At 41.6% G+C, this 24,435-nt stretch overlaps 1 pseudogene; it reads left to right on the forward strand.

Moving 5' to 3' along the window:
• Positions 1–23,983: 23,983 nt before the first annotated feature.
• LOC126163487 (5S ribosomal RNA) lies at positions 23,984–24,101 on the forward strand (annotated as a pseudogene).
• Positions 24,102–24,435: the final 334 nt, after the last annotated feature.

The raw sequence follows: 24,435 nt of genomic DNA on the forward strand, positions 1-24,435 counted from the left end.
CGGCAGTTATTTATTTTTCGATTTTTTTACGTTTTTCCTGCAGCTTTTCGTCTTAGCTTCACTGCACTTCCTATTTCATTCCTCAGGGACTTGTATTTCTGTATTCCTGAATTTCCCTGAACATTTTTGTACTTCCTTCTTTCATCGATCAACTTAAGTATTTCTTTTGTTACCCATGGTTTTTCGCAGTTACCTTCTTTGTACCTATGTTATCCTTCCAACTTCTGTGACTGCCCTTTTTAGAGATGTCCATTCCTCTTCAACTGTACTGCCTACTGAGCTATTCCTCATTGCTGTATCTACAGCCTTAGAGCATTTCAAGCATATCTCATCATTCCTTAATACTTCTGTATCCCACTTCTTTGCGTATTGATTCTTCCTGACTAATCTCTTAAACTTCAGCCTTCTCTTCATCACCACTACATTGTGATCTGAATCTATATCTGCTCCTGGGTACGCCTTACAATCCAGTATCTGATTTCGAAATCTCTGTCTGACCATGAAGCAATCTAAATGAAATCCTCCCGTATCACCCAGGCTTTTCCAAGTATACTTCCTCTCCTTGTGATTCTTGAACAGAGTATTTGCTGTTACTAGCTAGAACTCAATTAGTCTTTTTCCTCTTTCATTCCTTGTCCCAAACCCATATTCTCCTGTAGCCTTTTCTTCTACTCCTTCCCCTAAAACTGCATTCCAGTGCCTACGACTGTTTATTCTCAAATCTTCCAGAGATATTTGGTGTGACGTCACGTGTGCTCGAATGCTGTTGAAACTGCTCGTCAATATTTTATAAAGTTTTAGTCTTCAGTTACTTATTTTAAAGTTTATTTGTGTTAATATTTACTGTAAAAGTCACTTATTAGTGGATTTTCATTAATCTCAGTCTTTCTTTTTGTGTTATTGACTCGACTGGCCTGTTATTCGTGAGTGTGCTAACGTCGTTTGTCCAAGCCTCACGCCTCAGTAGTGTGTCTACATTTTGCGGCGTGCAGTTGCAGCAGTAGCGCTTATAAAGCTAAGTACTGACAAAGTTGTTTGTGCACTGTTATACAGTTATTATATTAAATTTTATAGTTTTCAGTGGTGTTTCGTGCTGTTTGTGGCGAAATAACGATTTAATAAGCTTTTGGAAACGGTCGCTCGCTGTACTTCTGTGCGTTGAAGTCGTTTAGTAAATTTCGTACTTTAGTTTTCAGCTGACGTTTCTTATTGTTTCTAGTGAAATATTTCAGTACACTTTTCATTCAGTGTTTCAACTTCGCTGAGTGTTCCAGTGGCCGCTTGAACCTCAGTAGGTATGGGAAGGGGTAGCTGGCAAAGCTTATAGGTGACAGTGAAGTGGGTGGTGATGGGATCACTCATGGAAAAATTCCTTTAGTAGTTGATGTTAGAGCTGCACCTTTTTTAGACTGAAGTCAGCTGGTAGGTATACCTGCTTAAAGGAATTCCCTCTAACTAAGGAATCACCTTCAGAGGACGTCTTGTTACCAAGTAGAGAAGGTATTAGCATATTTCATCAAAATATAAGAGGTATTTGAGATAAAGTTAGTGAACTGCTTATAGACGTTGACTCTGAAATTATTGGTATATCGGAGCACCACTTAAATAATTTGACAATTCAGAGGCTTCCATTACCAGGATACAGATTAGCTAGCTGTTTTTCAAGGAGTTCCTTGGGGGGTGAGGGAGTGGCCATGTACGTAAAAAACAATATTCCATTTGAGTCCATAGACTCATCACGGAACTGCACTGAGCAGATGTTTGAATTTTGTGCAGGGGCAACTGAATTTAGTGAAGCTAAACTTCTAATTGTTGTTGTTTATAGGTCCTCTAACTCTGACTTCAGATCATTTCTGCTTAAGCTAGTGAGGTTTCTTGATTCACTTTAAAGGAAGTACCAGAAATTAGTTTTATGTGGTGACTTCAGTATAAATTTTGAATATGATGGTGCAAGAAAAAGGATGTTGGTAGATATCCTAAATTCTTATGATCTGATGCAGACTGTGTTTCTCCATCTAGGGTGCAGGGGAACAGTAACACAGCCATAGACAATATTTTTATTCATTCTTCATTACTAGATGGGCATTCAGTTAGTAAAAGGTTGAATGGCCTTTCAGACCATGATGCACAAATTTTAACACTATAGGGCATTTGTACTCAAACAAATGTCACGTATAATTACAAGTTATGTAGGAAAGTTAATCCAACAGCAATAGAGTTTTTTAACCCTCGTCAAGGAACAAGAGTGGCAGGATGCATACAGTGCTGATAACACAGATGCCAAATATGATGTTTGCCTTAACACATTGCTCATGCTCTTTGAGAGTTGCTTTCCATTAGAATGTTCTAAACAGGGTACTAACAGTAAAAGGCAGCCCGGGTGGCTGACTAGTGGGATAAACATATCATGTAGAACAAGGCCGGAATTATATCGAAATATTAGAAGTAGTCACAATCAAGCTACAGTAGCCCATCACAAACAGTACTGTAAGGTGCTTAAAATGTTATTAGGAAGACAAAGAGTACGTGGTATGCAAATAGAATAACTAATTCATAGGATAAAATTAAAATTATGTCGTCAGTTGTGAAGGAAGTGTCCAGTCAGCAGCACAAGATCGACAATGTAACATCAGTTCGTAAAAATATTTCTGTTACTGATAAATCAGATATATGCACAGTATTTAACAATAATTTTCTGAGTATTGCCGGTGAATTGAATAAAAATTTAGTTTCTACAGGGAATCATATAACTTCCTTGGCAATTGCCTTTCCAAGATTCGTGTCTGAAATACTCCTCTGTGATACAGACAACGGGGAGATTGAGTCAATAATTAAATCACTGAAGACTAAGGACTCTCATGGATATCATGGAGTGCCTAGCAGAATATTAAAGTACTGTACTGCACATGTTAGCCCTGTATTTAGCTATATTTGTAATTTTTCCTTTAGGAATGGTCAGTTTCCTGAACGATTAAAGTACTCAGTAGTAAAGCCGCTATATAAAAAAGGAGAAAGGGATGACGTAGACAATTTTAGACCTATTTCTATGTCATAAATTTTGCTAAAGTTATTGAAAAGGCTATGTATGTAAGGATAATTAATCATTTTATATCACACGATTTGCTGTCAAATGTACAGTTCGGCTTTAGAAGTCGTTTAACAACTGAAAATGCTGTATTCTCTCCTCTCTCTGAGGTACTGGATAGGTTAAACAAAAGGTATCGAAAGCTAGGCGTCTGATTGTGTTTATCACAAAATATTGCTCCAGAAGTGGGGCCATTACGGAATACGGGGAGTAGCTCACAGTTGGTTCACCTCTTACTTTAGCAACAGACAGCAAAAGGTCATTATTCACAGAGTTGAGTATGGCTGTGATAGGCTATCTGAGCGGTGGTCTAGCGGTTCTGGCGCTGCAGTCCGGAACCGCGGGACTGCTACGGTCGCAGGTTCGAATCCTGCCTCGGGCATGGGTGTGTGTGATGTCCTTAGGTTAGTTAGGTTTAAGTAGTTCTAAGTTCTAGGGGACTTATGACCTAAGATGTTGAGTCCCATAGTGCTCAGAGCCATTTGAACCATAGGCTATCTGAGCGGTCTGAGTGGGGTATAGTCATTGGCGGGGAGGGGGGGGGGGTGCCCCACGGATCACTGTTGGGGCCACATCTTCACATCTCTTCCTCATTTATATAAATGTTATGCCCTCTAGTATTGCAGGTAACTCTAAAATATTTCTGTTAGCTTATAACACTGGCTTGGTAGTAAAGGATGTTGTGTGCAACACTGGCTCGGTTTCAAATAGTGCAGACCATGATGTAAGTTCATGGCTTGTAGAAAATAAACTAACGCTAAATCACAGTGAGACGCAGTTCTTACAGTTTCTAACAAACAATTCAACAGAACCTGACGTTTTAATTTCACAGAATGGGCGTATGACGAGTGAAGCTGAACAGTTCAAGTTTCTAGGTGTTCAGATACAGGGTGTTTCAAAAATGACCGGTATATTTGAAACGGCAATAAAAACTAAACGAGCAGCGATAGAAATACACCGTTTGTTGCAATATGCTTGGGACAACAGTACATTTTCAGGCGGACAAACTTTCGAAATTACAGTAGTTACAATTTTCAACAACAGATGGCGCTGCAAGTGATGTGAAAGATATAGAAGACAACGCAGTCTGTGAGTGCGCCATTCTGTACGTTGTCTTTCTGCTGTAAGCGTGTGCTGTTCACAACGTGCAAGTGTGCTGTAGACAACATGGTTTATTCCTTAGAACAGAGGATTTTTCTGGTGTTGGAATTCCACCGCCTAGAACACAGTGTTGTTGCAACAAGATGAAGTTTTCAGCGGAGGTTTAATGTAACCAAAGGACCGAAAAGCGATACAATAAAGGATCTGTTTGAAAAATTTCAACGGACTGGGAACTTGACGGATGAACGTGCTGGAAAGGTAGGGCGACCGCGTACGGCAACCACAGAGGGCAACGCGCAGCTAGTGCAGCAGGTGATCCAACAGCGGCCTCGGGTTTCCGTTCGCCGTGTTGCAGCTGCGGTCCAAATGACGCCAACGTCCACGTATCGTCTCATGTGCCAGAGTTTACACCTCTATCCATACAAAATTCAAACGCGGCAACCCCTCAGCGCCGCTGCCATTGCTGCACGAGAGACATTCGCTAACGATATAGTGCACAGGATTGATGACGGCGATATGCATGTGGGCAGCATTTGGTTTATGGACGAAGCTTATTTTTACCTGGACGGCTTCGTCAATAAACAGAACTGGCGCATATGGGGAACCGAAAAGCCCCATGTTGCAGTCCCATCGTCCCTGCATCCTCAAAAAGTACTGGTCTGGGCCGCCATTTCTTCCAAAGGAATCATTGGCCCATTTTTCAGATCCGAAACGATTACTGCATCACGCTATCTGGACATTCTTCGTGAATTTGTGGCGGTACAAAGTGCCTTAGACGATACTGCGAACACCTCGTGGTTTATGCAAGATGGTGCCCGGCCACATCGCACGGCCGACGTCTTTAATTTCCTGAATGAATATTTCGATGATCGTTTGATTGCTTTGGGCTATCCGAAACATACAGGAGGCGGCGTGGATTGGCCTCCCTATTCGCCAGACATGAACCCCTGTGACTTCTTTCTGTGGGGACACTTGAAAGACCAGGTGTACCGCCAGAATCCAGAAACAATTGAACAGCTGAAGCAGTACATCTCATCTGCATGTGAAGCCATTCCGCCAGACACGTTGTCAAAGGTTTCGGGTAATTTCATTCAGAGACTACGCCATATTATTGCTACGCATGGTGGATATGTGGAAAATATCATACTATAGAGTTTCCCAGACCGCAGCGCCATCTGTTGTTGAAAATTGTAACTACTGTAATTTCGAAAGTTTGTCTGCCTGAAAATGTACTGTTGTCCCAAGCATATTGCAACAAACGGTGTATTTCTATCGCTGCTCGTTTAGTTTTTATTGCCGTTTCAAATTTACCGGTCATTTTTGAAACACCCTGTAGATAGTAAATTGTCGTGGAAAGTCCACGTTCCAGATCTTGTTCAAAGACTTAATGCTGCCATTTTTACTATTCGAACGGTATATGAAGTGAGTGATCGTTCGACACAAAAGTTAGTCTACTTCGCTTATTTTCATTCACGTTCCATGACCTTGGAGATTTTCTCCTCAGTTTGGTCCTACGGAAGCTGACGTGTAAATAAATGAATAAATAAATAAGAAACCTAACTATGGACACTTGTAACCTCCCCCTCACTTACCGACCTTAATGACAGTGAAAGATGAAACCGCGTGTACCTAATGGGAGTTTTGGAAAAGCAATCGTCACCGAAGTTAAGCTGTCGGTAAAGAGGGAGGAAAGGGTTACATCTAAATGAAAGGAAATGTGCTAATGAAACTGGTGGAAATTAATTTTGAAAAGGGGTAAAGTTAATAAAGAAAGTAAATGTGCAGCCGTTACGTTAACAATTAACTAGCGGTAATTAGGTATTTGAGATTTGGGGGAAATCACGGTCGCCAGTCCTAAGGACAATTACTATAGTAACTGAAAAAGAAAGGTTATTACACATATAATTAGCACTAGAAGCGTGGCAACTGAAGGTTGACACGTGTAGTGTGAAAACTGAAAGTTTGTCAGAAGTAATAAATTTCGCTACACCCTGACTTAATTTAGCAAAGAATTAATAAAACCGGAAAATCGAAAGTTAATTTAGTGACTGAAGTTAATAGTGAGCTTTCTTTCTGAAGCACATCGAAATTCAGTAAAATACGGTTAGTCTTGGACTACCTCAACAATCATTTCAAAAAACTACTTGAATCTACGCAGTTTGGAAATAAGAGATTTAACTTTGAACTTGAATTAAATGATTCTGAACAATTAACAATAGTAAAATTTAGTACGTACCAAGCTGAGCTGCAGTCACAGGTAAGCTAAAATACGATAACAAAACTCGCACTCTTAATTTGTGCTTGTGTAATCTGAATATTGTAGCCAGCTAACTGAACTTTGAAATTAAAGCAGTGAAATAGAATTAGCTATATTACTTTAGTGCTGGCGTTTAAATTTCAACGACACTCGGGTTCATTTCGGAAAAGGAAGGGACCCTGCTTGGTAATGCAATTGGGACAATGAGCAACAAAGGTTCATGCTAAGTTGCTGTTATTATAGTTACGAAAATGGTACAGTTTGAAAAGCTGAGGTCTGCCATACAGTTCTAAAACTTTACTTGCTTCCAGTCTTCCTTGATGGTTGATTGAAGGTTTGAAGCCGTCGATCGAGGAGGTGGCGACAGTCACTCATTGTCGGCCGTCGCTGTTGCAGAAGCTGGATGTTGGCGCGCCTTCTTCTCGACACGGTCACCAGACGAAACGGGCTCTTGATGTGCGCTAGTTAATGTTTCCCGTCCGCGACACCATGTCAGAAACTATCATCGCAAGTCGAGCGCAATTACATGCTGCCAAACCCCGAAAGCGCGGCAACTCGCGGGAGCGTCACACAACACACCTGCTCCACTCGCTACTCCCGCCAGACTCTCTCTGCTCAGCCCGCGCTCCACGCGGCAGAGTTAACACTACCAAAGATCCTACACACTTTGATTCTTCACACGACCTATCGATGTAATCGTTCGACAGCAGTTTTCCCTAGGCAAGACCCAGCGTAAAAGTACAAATAATATTTACGAAACAAACCAACATAAATGCATAAATATATATATACAAACAGTAAAACAATTACAATATATAAAGAGACAGAAATGTCATATCTTGAGGTAACAAAACAAGGAAAAAATTACAGTACAATAGATGGAAATAGGAGGATATGCATTTCCGGCGTTACACACTGTGTTTAGGATGGCGAAGAAAATATGGTTCATATCATCATATGAGATATTGTTTTAGTAACAATAACGGGGGAAAGAAATACAGTAGGAGGAGAACAGGTAGTTTTGAGAGATGAAATAGTAAAGGCAGAAGAGAATCGAGTAGGTTAAAAGACGAGGGCTAGTAGAAATCCTTGGGTAACAGAAGAGATACTGAATTTGATTGATGAAAGGAGAAAATATAAAAGTGCAGCAAATGAAGCAGACAGAAAGGAATACAAACGTCAAAAAACGAAATCAACAGGAGGTGCAAAATAGATAAGCAGGGATGGCTAGAGGACAAATGTAGGGATATAGAGGCATAATCACTAGGGGTAAGATAGAGATACTGCCTACAGGAAAATTAAAGAGACCTTTGCAGAAGAGAGAATCACTTGCATGAATATCAAGAGCTCAGATGGAAAACCAATTCTAAGCAAAGAAGGGAAGGCAGAAAGTTGGAAGGAGTATACAGAGGGTCTATAAAAGGGCGATGTACTTGAAGGCAATATTACTGAAATGACGTAGATGAAGATGAGATTGGAGATACAATACTATGTGAAGCATTTGACAGATCACTGAAAGACGTAAGTCGTAGCAAGGCCACGGGAGTAAGGGAGTAGACAACATTCCATCAGAACTACTGATAGCCTTTGGAGAGCCAGCCCTGACAAAACTGGTGAGCAAGACGCATGAGACAGGCGTAATACACTCAGACTTCAAGAAGAATATAATAATTCCAATCCCAAAGAAAGCAGGTTTTGACAGGTGTGAAAATTACCGAACTATCAGTTTAATAAGTCACAGCTGCAAAATACTAACATGAAGAATTTACAGAGGAATGGAAAAACTGGTAGGGGTCAAATAAAGGGAGCGAAAGGCTATTTACAATTTGTACAGAAACCAGATGGCAGTTACAAGAGTCGAGGGGCATGAAAGGGAAGCAGTGGTTGGGAAGGGAGTGAGATAGGGTTGTAGCCTCTCCCCAATGTTATTCAATTTGTATATTGAGCAAGCAGTAAAGGAAACAAAAGAAAAATTCGGAGTAGGAACTAAAATCCACGGAGAAGAAATAAAAACTTTGAGGTTTGCCGATGACATTGTAATTTGTCAGATACAGCAAAGGACCTGGAAGAGCAGTTGAACGGAATGGACAGTGTCTTGAAAGGAGGATATAAGATGAACATCAGCGAAAGCAAAACGAGGATAATGGAATGTAGTCAAATTAAATCAGGTGATGTTGAGGGAATTAGATTAGGAAATGAGGCACTTAAAGTAGTAAAGGAGTTTTACTATTTGGGGAGCAAAATAACTGATGATTGTCGAAGTAGAGAGGATATAAAACGTAGACTGGCAATGGCAAGGAAAGCGTTTCTGAAGAAGAGAAATTTGTTATCATCGAGTATGGATTCAAGTGTCAGGAAGTCTTTTCTGAAAGTATTGGTATGGAGTGTAGCCATGTATGGAAGTGAAGCATGGACGATAACTAGTTTAGACAGGAAGAGAATAGTAGCTTTCGAAATGTGGCGCTACAGAAGAATGCTGAAGATTAGATGGATAGATCACGTAACCAATGAGGTGGTACTGAACAGAATTGGGAAGAATAGGAACCTGTGGCACAACTTGGTCAGAAGTAGGAATCGGTTGGTAGGACATGTTCTGAGGCATCAAGGGATCACCAGTTTAGTATTGGAGGGAAGTGTGGAGAGTAAAAATCGTAGAGGGAGACCAAGAGATGAGTACACGAAACAGACTCAGAAGGAAATAGATCGCAGTAGGTACTTGGAGATGAAGAAACTTGCACAGGATAGAGTAGCATGGAGAGCTGCATCAAACCAGTCTCTAGACTGAAGACCACAACAACAACGAAAATTCGAGATTCGTCATCCACGAAAAGCTGCTGGGAAGTCTCCATGATATAAAGGCATCTGAGTCACACTTTTTACTAATTTTCTTGAGGAATTTTTGTCGTCAACCAAGATTAGGTAGAACATCTTTTTGTATCCAAGCCTACCATTTGCTCTTTGTAGGTATAGATAAATTCTACTGTTCTTTCCGGTAGATATTTGTTTTCTAAGTGATCCGTTGATTCTCTGATTTAGGGACTGGTGAGTGCGTGAGATAAAATTCCTGATGTTACTGCGGACTTAAGCTAATTGATCCGTCTATTCACTGTGAGTACAATTCGAGTGAGAAGGGATTTAGATGAAAGAAGAGATGATTCCTTTACTATTTTTGCGTCACCATATGAACAATTCCGACTACCTATAGGTTTGTATCGTATTTTCATTTGGGACATGTTAACCTGTTATATTTTTTTTATTACTAACTTATTGGCCCTGATTGGCTTACTTCCTTTGAACATCATGTTCAAATTATATTCCTGTACTACTTTCATAAGTATGTCTACAATTACATCTACATGGATACTCTGTAAATCACATTTAAGTGTCTGGCAGAGGTTTCGTCGAACTACCTTCACAATTCTCTGTTATTCTAATCACGTATAGTGCACGGAGAAAACGAACACCTATATCTCTGATTTCCCTTATTTTATTATGGTGATCGTTTCTCCCTATGTAGGTCGGCGTCAGTAAAATATTTTCTCATTCGTAGGAGAAAGTTGGTGATTAAAATTTCGTGACAAGATTCCGCCGCAACAAAAAACACCTTTGTTTTGATTATGTCCACCCCAAATCCTTTATCATTTCAGTGGCACTCTCTCCTCTATTTCGGATTACTACAAATCGTGCTGCCTTTCTGTGAACTTCTTCGATGTACTCCTTCAGTCCTATCTGGTACGGATCCCACACAGCGCAGTAGTATTCTAAAAAAGGACGGACAAGTGTAGTATAGGCAGTCTTTTTAGTAAATCTGCTACATTTTATAAGTGTCCTGCCAATAAAACGCAGTCTTTGGTTAGCCTTCCCCACAACAATTTCTATGTGCTCTTTCCAATTTATGTTGTTCTTAATTGTCATTCATTGGTATTTAATTGAATTTACGGCCTTTAGATGTAGATTTGATTGATTTATCGTGTAACCGAAGTTTATCTAAATTCTTTTAGCACTTATGTGGATGACCTCACACTTTTCGTTATTTAGGATCAATAGCTAATTTTCGCACCGTACTGATATCTTTTCTAAATCTTAAGGGTATTTTTGGTCTGTCGTTGCAACTACAAAACTGCGTGATTTTTACACCAGACGCGTTTCGCTTTATTGAGATAAAGCATCAGTCGTCAGCAGTTAAATTATTTACATTTTGATTTGCTTTTTAGATCGAAAAACAGTTCGTTAAGAATAGGTTGATTTGTACTTACGGTGATTTTTCGGCTGATTTCTCGCGTACATCGGGAAATGAGGTCTGCTAGCACATCGATGTTTTTCTGTTTTTGACACTGATAATTTTCGTCTAATTTTTAGATGTTCTGCAGTACTATGCATTTTGCACACCACACTTTTATGCACACCACTGTATTCTGTTTCTTTTTGTACTTCGAGTACGTGTTTTTATTTGTGTTTTGTAGTATTGTCAACATTATCTTTCCACTACTCTGTCTTTGACCTACAACATGTTTTTTATTTAGATTTCTATATGTGTGTAATTCTATTTAATTATGTTTCTGTGTATTTATGTATGAGTAAGAGCAAGAGGAAGAAGCAATAGCGATGTAGAGTTTCTTAGTTTTTTTAGGGGAGGGGAAACTATGATGATAGACATAAGCGTACAGCAGTGTGATGGATTGTGAGTTAGAGGAGAAGGTGAGGAGCGAGAGGTCAAATGAAACTTTGAGTTGGGGGGAGGGGGGAAATTGTGGGGGAGTGGGAGGGGGTGAAGGATGGAAAGGGCTCTTTTCTTCTTCAAGTAATTTCAACAATTATTCTACATAGAGGCTGGTCTCCAATATTTATGTGGTCATTGAGCAACTGTTTATTTTGTGTTAATGCTTTTTGTATGTAGAAATTTTCTTGTAAAGGGAGGAGGTGTCTGTCTTTATTGTTTTTTATGATATTCATATCGTTTTCAGTATTACTAGGTGCAATGTGTTATTCTTTTAGATGATCCGCAAATGTTGCATGGTTTTTACCGTATTTCAATGCTTTGATATGTTCTTAATATCTCGTGTCAAATGTCCTGCCAGTCACTCCAGTGTGTATCTTCTCACAATCTCTGTAACTGAGCTGTTAGATACCACATAGTTGGTGACTGTCTGGTTTTGATTTTAGTTTTGGGATGTGGATTGTATGTAATTATTTGTTTTGTAAGCAATGTCTATGCCTTGTTTTTTGTATATGTTTCCTATTTTATGAGTGAATTTGTTGTGGTAGGTCATTGTATGCCAGTTTCTTGTTGTAGTACAAGTTGTACGAATTAGTGTGGTTTGGTTAGTTTTTTTATTATTCGTCTTTTTATTTTTTTGTTTCGTTTGTCTACCATTGTTTTTTGTGTCCATTTTTAATGCTATTTGTTTTATAATGGCTAACTCTTTCTGGTAATTAGAATTGTTTAGGGGGATCCTGTTCAGTCTGTTTAACCTGTATCTGACTGCTGCTTGTTTGTGGTTCTGTGGGTGGTTTGAAGTTGCATTTAAGATAATGTCACTTGTTGTGGGTTCTCTGTATATGTCAAATTTGTGTTTATTATTGTCTTTTCTTATGGTTATGTCTAAAAAGTCGAGTGTGTTTTCTTGATCTTCTTCTATTGTGAACTTTAGGTTTTTGTGTACAGTATTTATGTCTCTGTGTAGTTGCTGTATTCTATTTTTAGGTTCATCTACCATGCATATTATGTCATCCATGTATCTGTACTAGTAGACGACGTTGTAGCTTTTCTCTGTTATTATGTCTTCAAATATTAATTTTCCTATGTGATTAATGAAAATGTAGGCTAATGTTCCTGAGATAGTTGAATCCTTAGGTAAACCTTCTTCTTGTATGTAGTATTCTTCATTGAATTCAAAATAATTTTGTTGTGTTATCAACTGTAATAATTTTATAGTTTGATTTGTGTGTTCATGAAGTAGCTGGCTGCGTGTTTTCAGGTTTTCTTCAATTATTTTTATGGTTTCATTAACAGGGATGAAGCTGTACATACTTTCTACGTCAAAGAAGAACAATATTGCTTTGTCAGTGATTTTAGCGTCTATTATATCTTCTACCAGTTGAAAGGTATTTATGATTGTTCTATCATTGTCTAGTTTATAATACTGGGTGAGCTGTGACTGCATTTGTTTTGCTGGTAGGCATGAAGGAGCTGCTCTGAAATTCACTGGAATGACGTCAGTGGCATAGGAGAACTGAGAGGGAGGGGCGTGAGCTATACTGCGCCGTCATACACAAGGTTATATAACTTTGATGTATCCTCCCGTTTTGATTTCTTACCTCCTTTCACATTGCCCCCCCCCCCCCTCCGGAGATCAGAATGGGGAACTATTTTACCTCCGGATACTGATTTAACATGAGAGGAAGCCATTTTTGTGCATAAAATGGAGACTGCATTATGCAGGGAAGATAATCTACGGTGGTATTCCGTTGCCTTAGAACTCTGCTACAAGCAGGAAAACTAGAAAACCTTGAAAGAGAGATGGAAAAGAATCATATGGGCCTCGTAGGAATTGCTGAGGTAAGATGGAACGGATGTGGAGAGTTACAGTCAGATGAATATGTATTGTACTACTCAGGAGGAGAAGTAAAAGGAATGAATGGAGCAGGAATGATTATGGCAAAGGAATTGGCCAAATGTATGGAATATGTGGACTATGCAAATGACCAGGTTGTTGGTGTAAGGCTGAAAGGAGCACAGAAAGACTTACTGATTGTACAGGTGTATATGCCAACTTCAGAACATGATGACCAAATTGTAGAGAAAACGTACAATGTAATAGAGAGAATAATGGACGAAAATACAAAATGCTGCAAAATACTAATGGGAGACTGGAACGCCATTGTAGGAAAGGGGAAAGATGGAAACATAGTAGGCAGTCATGGTCTTGGAAATTACCAGGGGATAAATACAGAAACCAAATAGATTTTATACTGATAGAGGAAAGATACAGGAATGGAATCAAGAAGGTTAACAGATTACCAGGTGCAGATATTAATAACAACCACAACTTACTTATGGCAGAAATAGAAATAAGAACGAAAAAACTGAAGAAGGCGGTCATGGTGAAGAAGTAGGATCTAGAGAAGATAAGATCCAACAAAGAACAAATTACAGTAATGTTGCCACTTGAGTTTCTAAACACATTACGAGACAAAGAATCACCTGATAATGTCAACGAGTACTGGAATATGCTGAAAGAAGGAATCATTAAAGCAGGATAGCAATATATAGGATATGTAAAAGGGAAAATAGCAAAAAAACCATGGGCCACACAAGAAATGATTTCCATGATGGAGGAGAGAAGAAAATTTAAAAACAAGAACACTGAAGATGCAAGTAAGATGTAGCGAAGGTTAAATAAGGAACTGCGAAGAGAAACAGAGCAGGTTAGGAAAAAAATGGCTAAAAAGGGAATGTGAGGCAACTGAAGAACTGGACAGGAAGGGAAGATACGACTTACTATACAACAGAGTAAAGACTATGATATGGGATCAAAACAGAGCAGGACGTGCTACTATGGAAATTTTGAGTAAAGACGGAGAGGTAGTGTACAAAGATCGTGACGATATCCTCCAGAGATGGGAAGAATATCTAAAAGAGCTATATGACACAGATCGCAAAACAGAAACTCAGGAACCTGAATCACTCAACATAGTAAGTGATGACGAGAAAGGACCAACCATCATAATGGAAGAAGTAAAGTCTGCCACAGCTGCAATGAAAAATGGCAAAGCAGTAGTTACAGATACGATACCGGGAGAAATATTTAAAATGCTTGAACCAAGATGTAATAAGAGACATATTGAGGTTATGTAACAAAATATATGACAGTGGTGGATGGCCTGAGGACTTTTTGACAACAGTAATGATTCTATTACCGAAAAAACAAGGAACCAAGAAATGCAGTGAGCACAGGACAATCAGCCTCATTTCACATGCAGCCAAAGTGATTTTAAGAATAATTAATGAGAGGCTTGAAAAAGTAATGGAGGAGAATCTTGGCGAGGAGCAGTTTGGCTTCAGACGGAATACGGGCACCAGAGATGCAATAGGGCTCCTACGAATCTTGGGAGAAAGGAAGAGACCTCTATACGTGCTTCATCGATCTAGAAAAGGCATTTGACAATGTGGCTTGGGACAAGCTGGCGACTATAATGAGGGAAAAGAGAGTGGACTGGAAAACCAGAAGACTTGTAGACTCATTATATCTGAACCAAAAAAACCTCAATTAAAGTGAGAGGAGAAGGTACAAACTGGATCGGACTAGGAAAAGGAGTAAGACAAGGATGCTGTCTATCACCTACCCTTTTCAACCTCTAATTGGAATATATGATTGATCAATGCTCATTAGATGACAAAGGAGTAGAAATTGGAGGAAGAAGAGTAGGGTGTTTCAGGTTTGCTGATGACATAGTCCTTCTAGCCACAGGGGAAAAAGAATTACAGGATTTAGTGGACACCATTGAAGCTAACGGAAAAAATTACGGAATGAAAGTGAACAAGAAGAAAACAAAAGTACTGAAACTAGGAGGAAATAAAGAAATAAAAGTTGTGCTGAATGGAGAAATATTAGAACAAGTGCAAAATTTTTAGTATCTTGGAAGCAGGATAGACACCGACTGGAAGTGCAGCACAGAAATTAAAAAAAGGATAGCGATGGCAAAAGAGGCATTTCATAAGAAAATGAGAATTTTCTGCAGCAGTCTGGACAGAGAACTGAGGAAAAGACACATAAAATGTTTTGTATGTAGTGTTCTTCTGCATGGCGCTGAAAAATGGACTTTGAGGAAGAAAGACAGAGAAAGGCTGGAGGCTTTTGAGATGTGGACATGGCGGATGGTGGAAAGAATAAGCTGAATGGACAGAGTAAAAAATGAAGAGGTACTGAGAAGAGTGGGAGAGAAAAGACAGTTACTAGATGTAATAAAAAGAAGAAATAGAAACTGGATTAGGCATATATTAAGAAAGAATGACGGACTGATAAAATCAGCTTTAGAAAGTTATGTAGAAGGGAAAGGAAGCTAGGAAGGAAGAGACTGCAGATACTGGATGACGTAATGGACGGTACAACATACAGCAGCCTTAAGAAGGAAGCAATGGATGGCAGAAAATGGAGAGGCAAAGGACCTGCTAATATAGCAGAAAACCGATGATGATGATGATCCTCCCGTGCAAATTTTCGGTATAAAATAGATGTCAAAGAAAGGCAGTTTGTCACGAATTGCTCTTCCGTGCCATCCTCTTCATCTCTGCATAGCATTTTAACTCAACATCTTCAACTGTTGCGAAATATGAATGACTTGCTACCACAATATTTCGGAGCGACATTTTGTGGAACAGTTTTTAATTACTTGTCGGATATACTCCACTTTCTGTTTTCCTCCTTAGTTTTTACACTCTAAGCTCCATAAAATGCAGTGGAAGTTACTTATTCCTTAAGTCTTAACACGTGTCCTATCATTCTCTCTCTTGTTGTTGTCAACATTCCTCTCCTCGCCGATTTTAGCGGAGAACCTCCACATTCCTTACCTTATCAGTTTATCTAATTTTCAACGTCCTTCTGTAGCATCAGATCTCAAACGATTCGATTCTCTTCTTGTTCGGCTTTGCACACATTCACTTTTGACTGTGCTCCTAACATACATCCTGGGAAGTTTCTTACTCAAATTAAGGCCGATGTTTGATACTAGTAGATTTCTTTTGGCGAGGAATGCCATTTTCGTCTGTCCTAGTCTGCTTCTTATACTGTCTTCCTTCACCTTCATACGTACTTTTGCTTCCAAGGCAGCGGAATTCTTTCACTTTAACTACTAGATAGCCCCCATTTTGATCTTAATTTTAACGCTAATCTCATATCTGCTACTCCTCATTTTTTCTCTCAGTTCAGGATGTGAGCTCATTAGACTTTCTCTTCCTTTAATAGGTCCTGCTATTCTGTTTCAGCATCGCTGAGGATAGCAATGTCATCAGCGAATGTCATAATTGATGCCCTTTCACTCTGCATTTTAATATTGCCTCTGAACCGTTTTCTTTGTTTTCGTCATTTAATCTTCGATGGCCGGCCGAAGTGGCCGTGCCGTTCTAGGCGCTGCAGTCTGCAACCGCGAGACCGCTACGGTCGCAGGTTCGAATCCTGCCTCGGGCATGGATGTGTGTGATGTCCTCAGGTGAGTTAGGTTTAACTAGTTCTAAGTTCTAGGGGACTAATGACCTCAGAAGTTGAGTCCCATAGTGCTGGGAGCCATTTAATCTTCGATGTACGGATTGAACAGCAGTGACGAAAGACTACGTTCCTGCATTACACCCTTACCAATCCGAGCACATCGCTCTTGGTGTTCCATTCTTATATTTCCCTTTCGATTATTGTACACATTGTAAAGTTACACGTCTTTCGATATAGCTTAAACTTATTTTCCTGAGAATTTCGAACATCCTGCAACGTTCTACATTGTCGAATTATGTCGACAAATCCTACGAAGATGTCTTACTTACAATATCAAGCGCGTCAGGAATGCGTCTCTGGTGCCTTTACCTTTCGTAAATCCAAACTGTCCGTCATCCAACAGATCTTCAATTTTGTATTCCATTTTTCTGTATATTATTCTTAGTTCAAATTTACACAAACAGAAAGAATGCGAAGAAGACGAATCTACATTAAGAACTTTAGTGCGCAGATAAATTACAGCACTCTTTCATCCATGTGGTGATTGAGTTATCCTTTACTGACAGAACCCGCTGAGAAGTATATTTTTTCAGAGAATTGTCACAATGCAAATATCCAGTCATATATTTATGCCGTAAGCGTGCTCTTGTTAATACATAAGACAATCGTAATTTAATTCACGTTACTCGAGATGAACTAGGACTGCCGCAAGTCCGAAGAGTTTATTGAGACTGTCTTTTGCGAAGAATAAAACTTTCCGTCATAAATTTAAATAAAGTTTTGTATTACTGTCTATTCAGGGCGTGTTTAAACTGGAAGCTGGACAACGGAACAGCTTGTTTTTACTCTTGTTGTCACGAAATGGAAAGAATAAGGCGACCAGTGTTCCATGTTTTAGCCATCGCTCGGCTTACTGGTAAACTCACATAGATAAGCGAAATGCCTCATTAATAAAGTTGAAGAATAAACTTGAATAGTTTGGTCCTCTGGACAGAACAACGTTTCGCGGCACCCCCAGTACGTGTATGTCACGCACCAAATCGTAGCCACACATCTGCGTGGTATCGCATAACCTGCGTTGTGCTTAACCAATAATAGCCAGTAATAACAGTGCGACATTTAATGGGAGAGGATGAAAACATTGGCGTACCTGAAAGGGTTACACACGTAATCGCGCACGAAAACATGCAGAACTGCGTTGTGCTGTCTCAGCCAGATGATGCAGTGTACAGCCACAGAGACAGCCACGCTGCAAAGCCAGTTCCACATGAACAGAACACAGTTGTGGTCAGACGCCAGAGAGGTCGCACAAAACTTGCACTTTGTTGTGCTTCCGTCATACGTCACGCAAATAGTTTCCAGGTGAAGATCCATTTACCAAACACGGACTTAAGTGGACGCACTACTTCATTCAGTCAGAGTGTTTATCAGCTGTGTATTGGAATGACGAAAATTTTTGGCGTACCTGTAATCGAACCTGGATTTCCGGCTTATCGCGGGTGGTCGCCTTACCTTTTTTGTAGTTGAAATCACTTTGCTCGTCATTGTTCGTTCGATTTGTTTGGGGCGGACTTCACGTGACGCTTGTTTAAGTTCATCGTTGATCCGTTTCCTCATTTCTTTTTATTACAGAGCGCAGCTAAGCCTCTGACAGGACACGCTGAACTACTGTGCCGGCTACCAGTAGACTATGCGAGGTCTATTGACGGCAAGACTCAAATTTCCAAATTTCGTCTTCTGTGTGGCTATGTCCTGTACTCGTACATTCATTATGTACTGTGTATCTCCGTGCAGGGGAGACATTATAAATGAAGTAAGTTTTCCCGGTGTCGGCGGGTAAATACACTCCTGGAAATGGAAAAAAGAACACATTGACACCGGTGTGTCAGACCCACCATACTTGCTCCGGACACTGCGAGAGGGCTGTACAAGCAATGATCACACGCACGGCACAGCGGACACACCAGGAACCGCGGTGTTGGCCGTCGAATGGCGCTAGCTGCGCAGCTTTTGTGCACCGCCGCCGTCAGTGTCAGCCAGTTTGCCGTGGCATACGGAGCTCCATCGCAGTCTTTAACACTGGTAGCATGCCGCGACAGCGTGGACGTGAACCGTATGTGCAGTTGACGGACTTTGAGCGAGGGCGTATAGTGGGCATGCGGGAGGCCGGGTGGACGTACCGCCGAATTGCTCAACACGTGGGGCGTGAGGTCTCCACAGTACATCGATGTTGTCGCCAGTGGTCGGCGGAAGGTGCACGTGCTCGTCGACCTGGGACCGGACCGCAGCGACGCACGGATGCACGCCAAGACCGTAGGATCCTACGCAGTGCCGTAGGGGACCGCACCGCCACTTCCTAGCAAATTAGGGACACTGTTGCTCCTGGGGTATCGGCGAGGACCATTCGCAACCGTCTCCATGACGGTCTACGGTCCCGCACACCGTTAGGCCGTCTTCCGCTCACGCCCCAACATCGTGCAGCCCGCCTCCAGTGGTGTCGCGACAGGCGTGAATGGAGGGACGAATGGAGACGTGTCGTCTTCAGCGATGAGAGTCGCTTCTGCCTTGGTGCCAATGATGGTCGTATGCGTGTTTGGCGCCGTGCAGGTGAGCGCCACAATCAGGACTGCGTACGACCGAGGCACATAGGGCCAACACCCGGCATCATGGTGTGGGGAGCGATCTCCTACACTGGCCGTACACCACTGGTGATCGTCGAGGGGACACTGAATAGTGCACGGTACATCCAAACCGTCATCGAACCCATCGTTCTACCATTCCTAGACCGGCAAGGGAACTTGCTGTTCCAACAGGACAATGCACGTCCGCATGTATCCCGTGCCACCCAACGTGCTCTAGAAGGTGTAAGTCAACTACCCTGGCCAGCAAGATCTCCGGATCTGTCCCCCATTGAGCATGTTTGGGACTGGATGAAGCGTCGTCTCACGCGGTCTGCACGTCCAGCACGAACGCTGGTCCAGCTGAGGCGCCAGGTGGAAATGGCATGGCAAGCCGTTCCACAGGACTACATCCAGCATCTCTACGATCGTCTCCATGGGAGAATAGCAGCCTGCATTGCTGCGAAAGGTGGATATACACTGTACTAGTGCCGACATTGTGCATGCTCTGTTGCCTGTGTCTATGTGCCTGTGGTTCTGTCAGTGTGATCATGTGATGTATCTGACCCCAGGAATGTGTCAATAAAGTTTCCCCTTCCTGGGATAATGAATTCACGGTGTTCTTATTTCAATTTCCAGGAGTGTATGATATTGCAGTGCCTGTGTTGTTCAGAAATACGATGCAAAGTTCCTTCGGATATGCATGCTTAGGACATGCATGCATATCCGAAGGAACATTGCATCTTATTATGTCCAAAGGTACTTTGCATCGTCTTCTGAACAACACAGGCACTGCAGTATCGTATTTATCCTCCGACATCAGGTAAGCGACTTTCAGTTAAAATGTCTCCCCTTTACGGGAATACGCATAATGGATCTAAGGGTGCAGGTTGTAGACACACGGTTGATGATATACGAGGTCTGTTCAAAAAATTTCAGAACATTCGTAATTTCGCGCCAGTGGCGTGCCGGAGCGAAACGCTGCTGGCGTCCCTCTGCACGCCTGTGGTTAATGTGTAGCTGCCGGAAGTTTCATTGTTGTATGCCTGTTAGTTTTTGTTGAGTGCTGGATCGAGTTGAACGTTGTGTCGCACAGTTTGCGAATTTCGAGATGGCAGAGTTAGAGGAGCGACGCGTCTGTATTAAATTTTGCGTGAAACTAAAAAAAAAGAAGACCTTTACAGAGACGCCAAATTATGCAGAAAACCTACGGTGATGAGTGCTTAAGCGGTACTCTGTGTTACGAATGGTTCACACAGTTTAAAAATGGCCAGACGGAAGTTACAGACGACCCTCGCTCAGAGCGCCCTTCGACGTCTACCGACTACCCATACGTCAGGAACGTCAACGAAATTGTTGTGCCAATCGAAAACTGAGTGTCCGAGAGATTGCAGAAGAATGTAACATTTCAGTTGGATCATGTCATGAAACCATGACACAGCATCTTGGAATGCATCGTGTTGCCTCCAGTTTTGTCCTACGGGCGACGGCTCATCAGTCAAGGCCAGAAAGACCTTCGCCTCGCAATCTGTGAAGAGCTTTTGGATTGTGCAAATGGGGGAATGAGATGTTCCTTAAGAGAAACATAACTAGTGATGAGACGTGGGTGCCGGCCGCTGTGGACGAGCGGTTCTAGGCGCTTCAGTCTGGAACCACGCTGGTGCTACTGTCGCAGGTTCGAATCCTGCCTCAGGCATGAATGTGTGTGATATCCTTAGGTTAGTTAGGTTTAAGTAGTTGTAAGTCTAGGGGACTGATGAGCTCAGATGTTAAGTCCCTCCCACAGTGCTCAGAGCCATTTGAACCATTTTTTGAGACGTGGGTCTACGATTATGATGAAATTAAAGTCGGGAAATGTTGTCAAACAACAAAAAAAGCTCGTCAGATCAGGTCAAATGTCAAAGCCATGTTTTCTTTTACTTTGAAGGATTCGTTCATCATGAACTCGTGCCACAGCGACAAACTGTTAATCGATGGTATTATCGGGACGTGTTGCGACGCCTGCGAGAAAATGTGAGAAGAGAACGGCCTGAAATGTGGCGTGACAATTCATGGCCCTTGCATTACCATAACGCATCCGAACATTCATCCGTGTTGGTGCGTGACTATTGCACAAAAAAACGAAATCACTGTGCTGCCTCATGCTCCGTACTCTCCAGATCAGGTCCCTGTCGACTTTTTTTTTATTCCAGAAGTTGAAAACTCCGTTGAAAGGTTGAAGATGCGCAATGAGAGAATGATAGATAAGATAAAAGAAAATTTACAGAAGGCGCTCCGCGCGATCGAGCAACAGGCGTACCAAGACTGCCTCCGGAGGTGGAAACGGCGTTGGAAGAGGTGTATCAGTTGCGGAGGAGAGTGTTTCAAAGGCGACCTATCACAATAAGTAAAAGTAAGTGTAGAAAAATTTTGTAGACAAAGTTCTGCAATTTTTGAACAGACCTTGTATGGAAGTTTGGGTCTGTCAGTCGTGCTCGGATAGCCTAATGGTGAGGCGACCGCTCGTGTTAGAGGAAAATCCAGGTTTGAATGCCAGTCAGGCACAAATTTTCACTGTCGTCAGTCCATTATACAACTGATGGCTGTTCATATTCGCTACTGTGAATACATTTCATGTATTTTATAACGGCTGTAGTCGCCGCATTGCCTGTTCCTTTGGACGTAAATGCGTGTCCGAAGGAACTTAGCATCGTGTTTCTTAACAACACAGGCACTGCAATATCGTATTTCTCTTAATTGTTTATAGTGAATTGCTGCTGCTTTGTGTTGCCTTTAGTCTTTCCGCAGTTTGGCTGCCCTGTTTGGCCTCGTGACAAGGCTGTGTATTTGCTGCATGCAAGCAAGGCATCTCAAAACAGCAACAGTTTTCGGTGCTAGGAGGTTCTCCTATACCACATTTTTGTCGGATACCAAATGTATTTTCACATTGAATCACGGTAGGCATACACACTATAAAGACACACAGTGGCTCAATTTAAGATAAATCAAGTAATGTAAAGCAGAGTCACAAAAGCAACAAAAAGTGGAGAGTATCATTAATTTTAATTCAGGCGAATACCTGTCAGTCCTCAGGACTATCCTGGTTACGATGAATCACCGATACAGTGCCTCAGTCATTATTTTTATTTTAATACAACTACGCGTTTCAGTGGTCACGCCACGATCTTCAAATGCATCCTGAAGATTATGGCATGATAATCGAAACGCGCAGTGGTGTTCAAATAAAAATAACAGTGATTGAAGCAGTACACCATTTATTGTTTGTATCTAATCAGTCGTAGCCTTAACAAGCAGTACATTCTGGACGACGTATTTGTTTTTATTCCGGTTGTCTGACCATTACTTGTGGTGCGAGGAAATGTGAACAGATGATGCACAACGATTCTAAAGAACTGGCATGTTATAGTTTACCTTATATAATGTGCCATTTGGATAAACCACCTTCTGGTAGTACCAAATGACTGTCAAGTAATCCGTACGTTCCGAAAACATCATGAAATCAAGTAACAGCTTTTAGATGACTGAGTTTGAAGAAATTTTCTACGTGTTAAGGGAATCATTGCCACTCCGGTTGCTTCGAACTTCGCAGTGCTTTGATGGATACCGGTATCGCTAACAGACTGCCAGGTCAGTTTCTGATTGACGATACTCACTTGTTTTCGTAAAGCAAGCGCCTTCTGTTTGCAAGACATCGTATGCCAAAAAGTTAGCTATGTTGGGGACGAATGTTGTTTACTAAACCCAGGAGCGAATTTTGCGAGAAGTTTCTTTTTCTCCAAAAAGTCTTCATTTTCGAGCCTAAAGTGCACTCAAGGATCCGCAAACAGACGTAAATTCCGAAAAATTCTTCATAAGTACTCGTTATTTTATTATTGCTGTAAAATGAAATATCTGTGCACTTTCCGTCTCGCTCGATCGTTCGCAGTATGAGAAATTCTCGATAAAAATGAGCTAGGAAAGGAGATACGTCCGTAGTTTGCATTCCGTTTCAGTAATGGGTGCGCTTATTTAGTATAACTAATTTCTGAGTGTGTGTGACTGTCGAGCTTGGTTGTAGGAAACTCAAGTGAGAATACTTTTTTATTGCAGACGTAAATATTTCGACTTTCTGCCTGTTACATCAGGGGAGCTGAAGAAGTTTCCGCTTAAGGGCGTTGCTGCGTAGTGTGACTCCGAAGCGGATATATAAGCACTGAGACGTATGTACATGGTGGCAATTATTGATCTATACGAAATAAAATCGTCATAACTTCTGAGCTGTTTATATTAGGACGTTCAAACAGCACGGCTAGGCGCGGAGCATGATGGAAATTGTATGGTTTGGTTTAGCGACGAAGCCCACTTTCATTTGGATGGGTTCGTCAATAAGCAACATTGAAGCATTTGGGGGACTGAAAACCCGCATTTCGCGATCGAGAAGTCCCTTCACCCTCAACGTGCGACTGTGTCCTGTCACGGAATAATTGATGAGATGTTCCTTGATGGCACGGTGACTACCGAACGGTACGTGAAGGTTTTGGAAGATGATTTGAATTTCGCTATTCGTCTGCGCCACATTATCGCCAGTGATGGTAGGCATAACGAACATGTCGTAACCTAAATCCTAATATCTGTAGTGACGTTTACATGTTGAATAATGTGTGTCCACGCCATAGTTTGTAACTAATTTACGTTTTTTTCATATAGTTCAATAATTGTCACCCAGTAAGTGATTGGGGGCAACGGTCTTGCCGCAGTGGATACACCGGTTCCCGTCAGATCACCGCAGTTGAGCGCTGTCGGGCGTGGCCGGCACTTGGGTGGGTGACCATCCGGGCTGCCTTGAGCTGTTGCCATTTTTCGGGGTGCACTCAGCCTCGTGATGCCAACTGAGGAGCTACTCGACCGAATAGTAGCGGCTCCGGTCAGAGAAAACCATCATAACGACTGGGAGAGCAGTGTGCTGACCACACGCTCCTCCTCTCCGCATCCTCAGCTGAGGATGACGCGGCGGTCTGATGGTCCCGATGGGCCACTTGTGGCCTGAAGACGGAGTGCTGTAAGTGATTAGTATGGCATTCGTGTCTTTCCGAGGTGCGTGCAGTGAATGGGGAAACGTGAAAAATGGCGACGTTATTACCAAATGTATCCGAATAGGACCAACGCGCTGTTATCCTTTTCTTGTCTGTC

This window comes from Schistocerca cancellata, chromosome 2, assembly GCF_023864275.1.
Source record: "Schistocerca cancellata isolate TAMUIC-IGC-003103 chromosome 2, iqSchCanc2.1, whole genome shotgun sequence".
In the NCBI taxonomy this organism is placed as follows: Eukaryota; Metazoa; Arthropoda; class Insecta; order Orthoptera; family Acrididae; genus Schistocerca; species Schistocerca cancellata.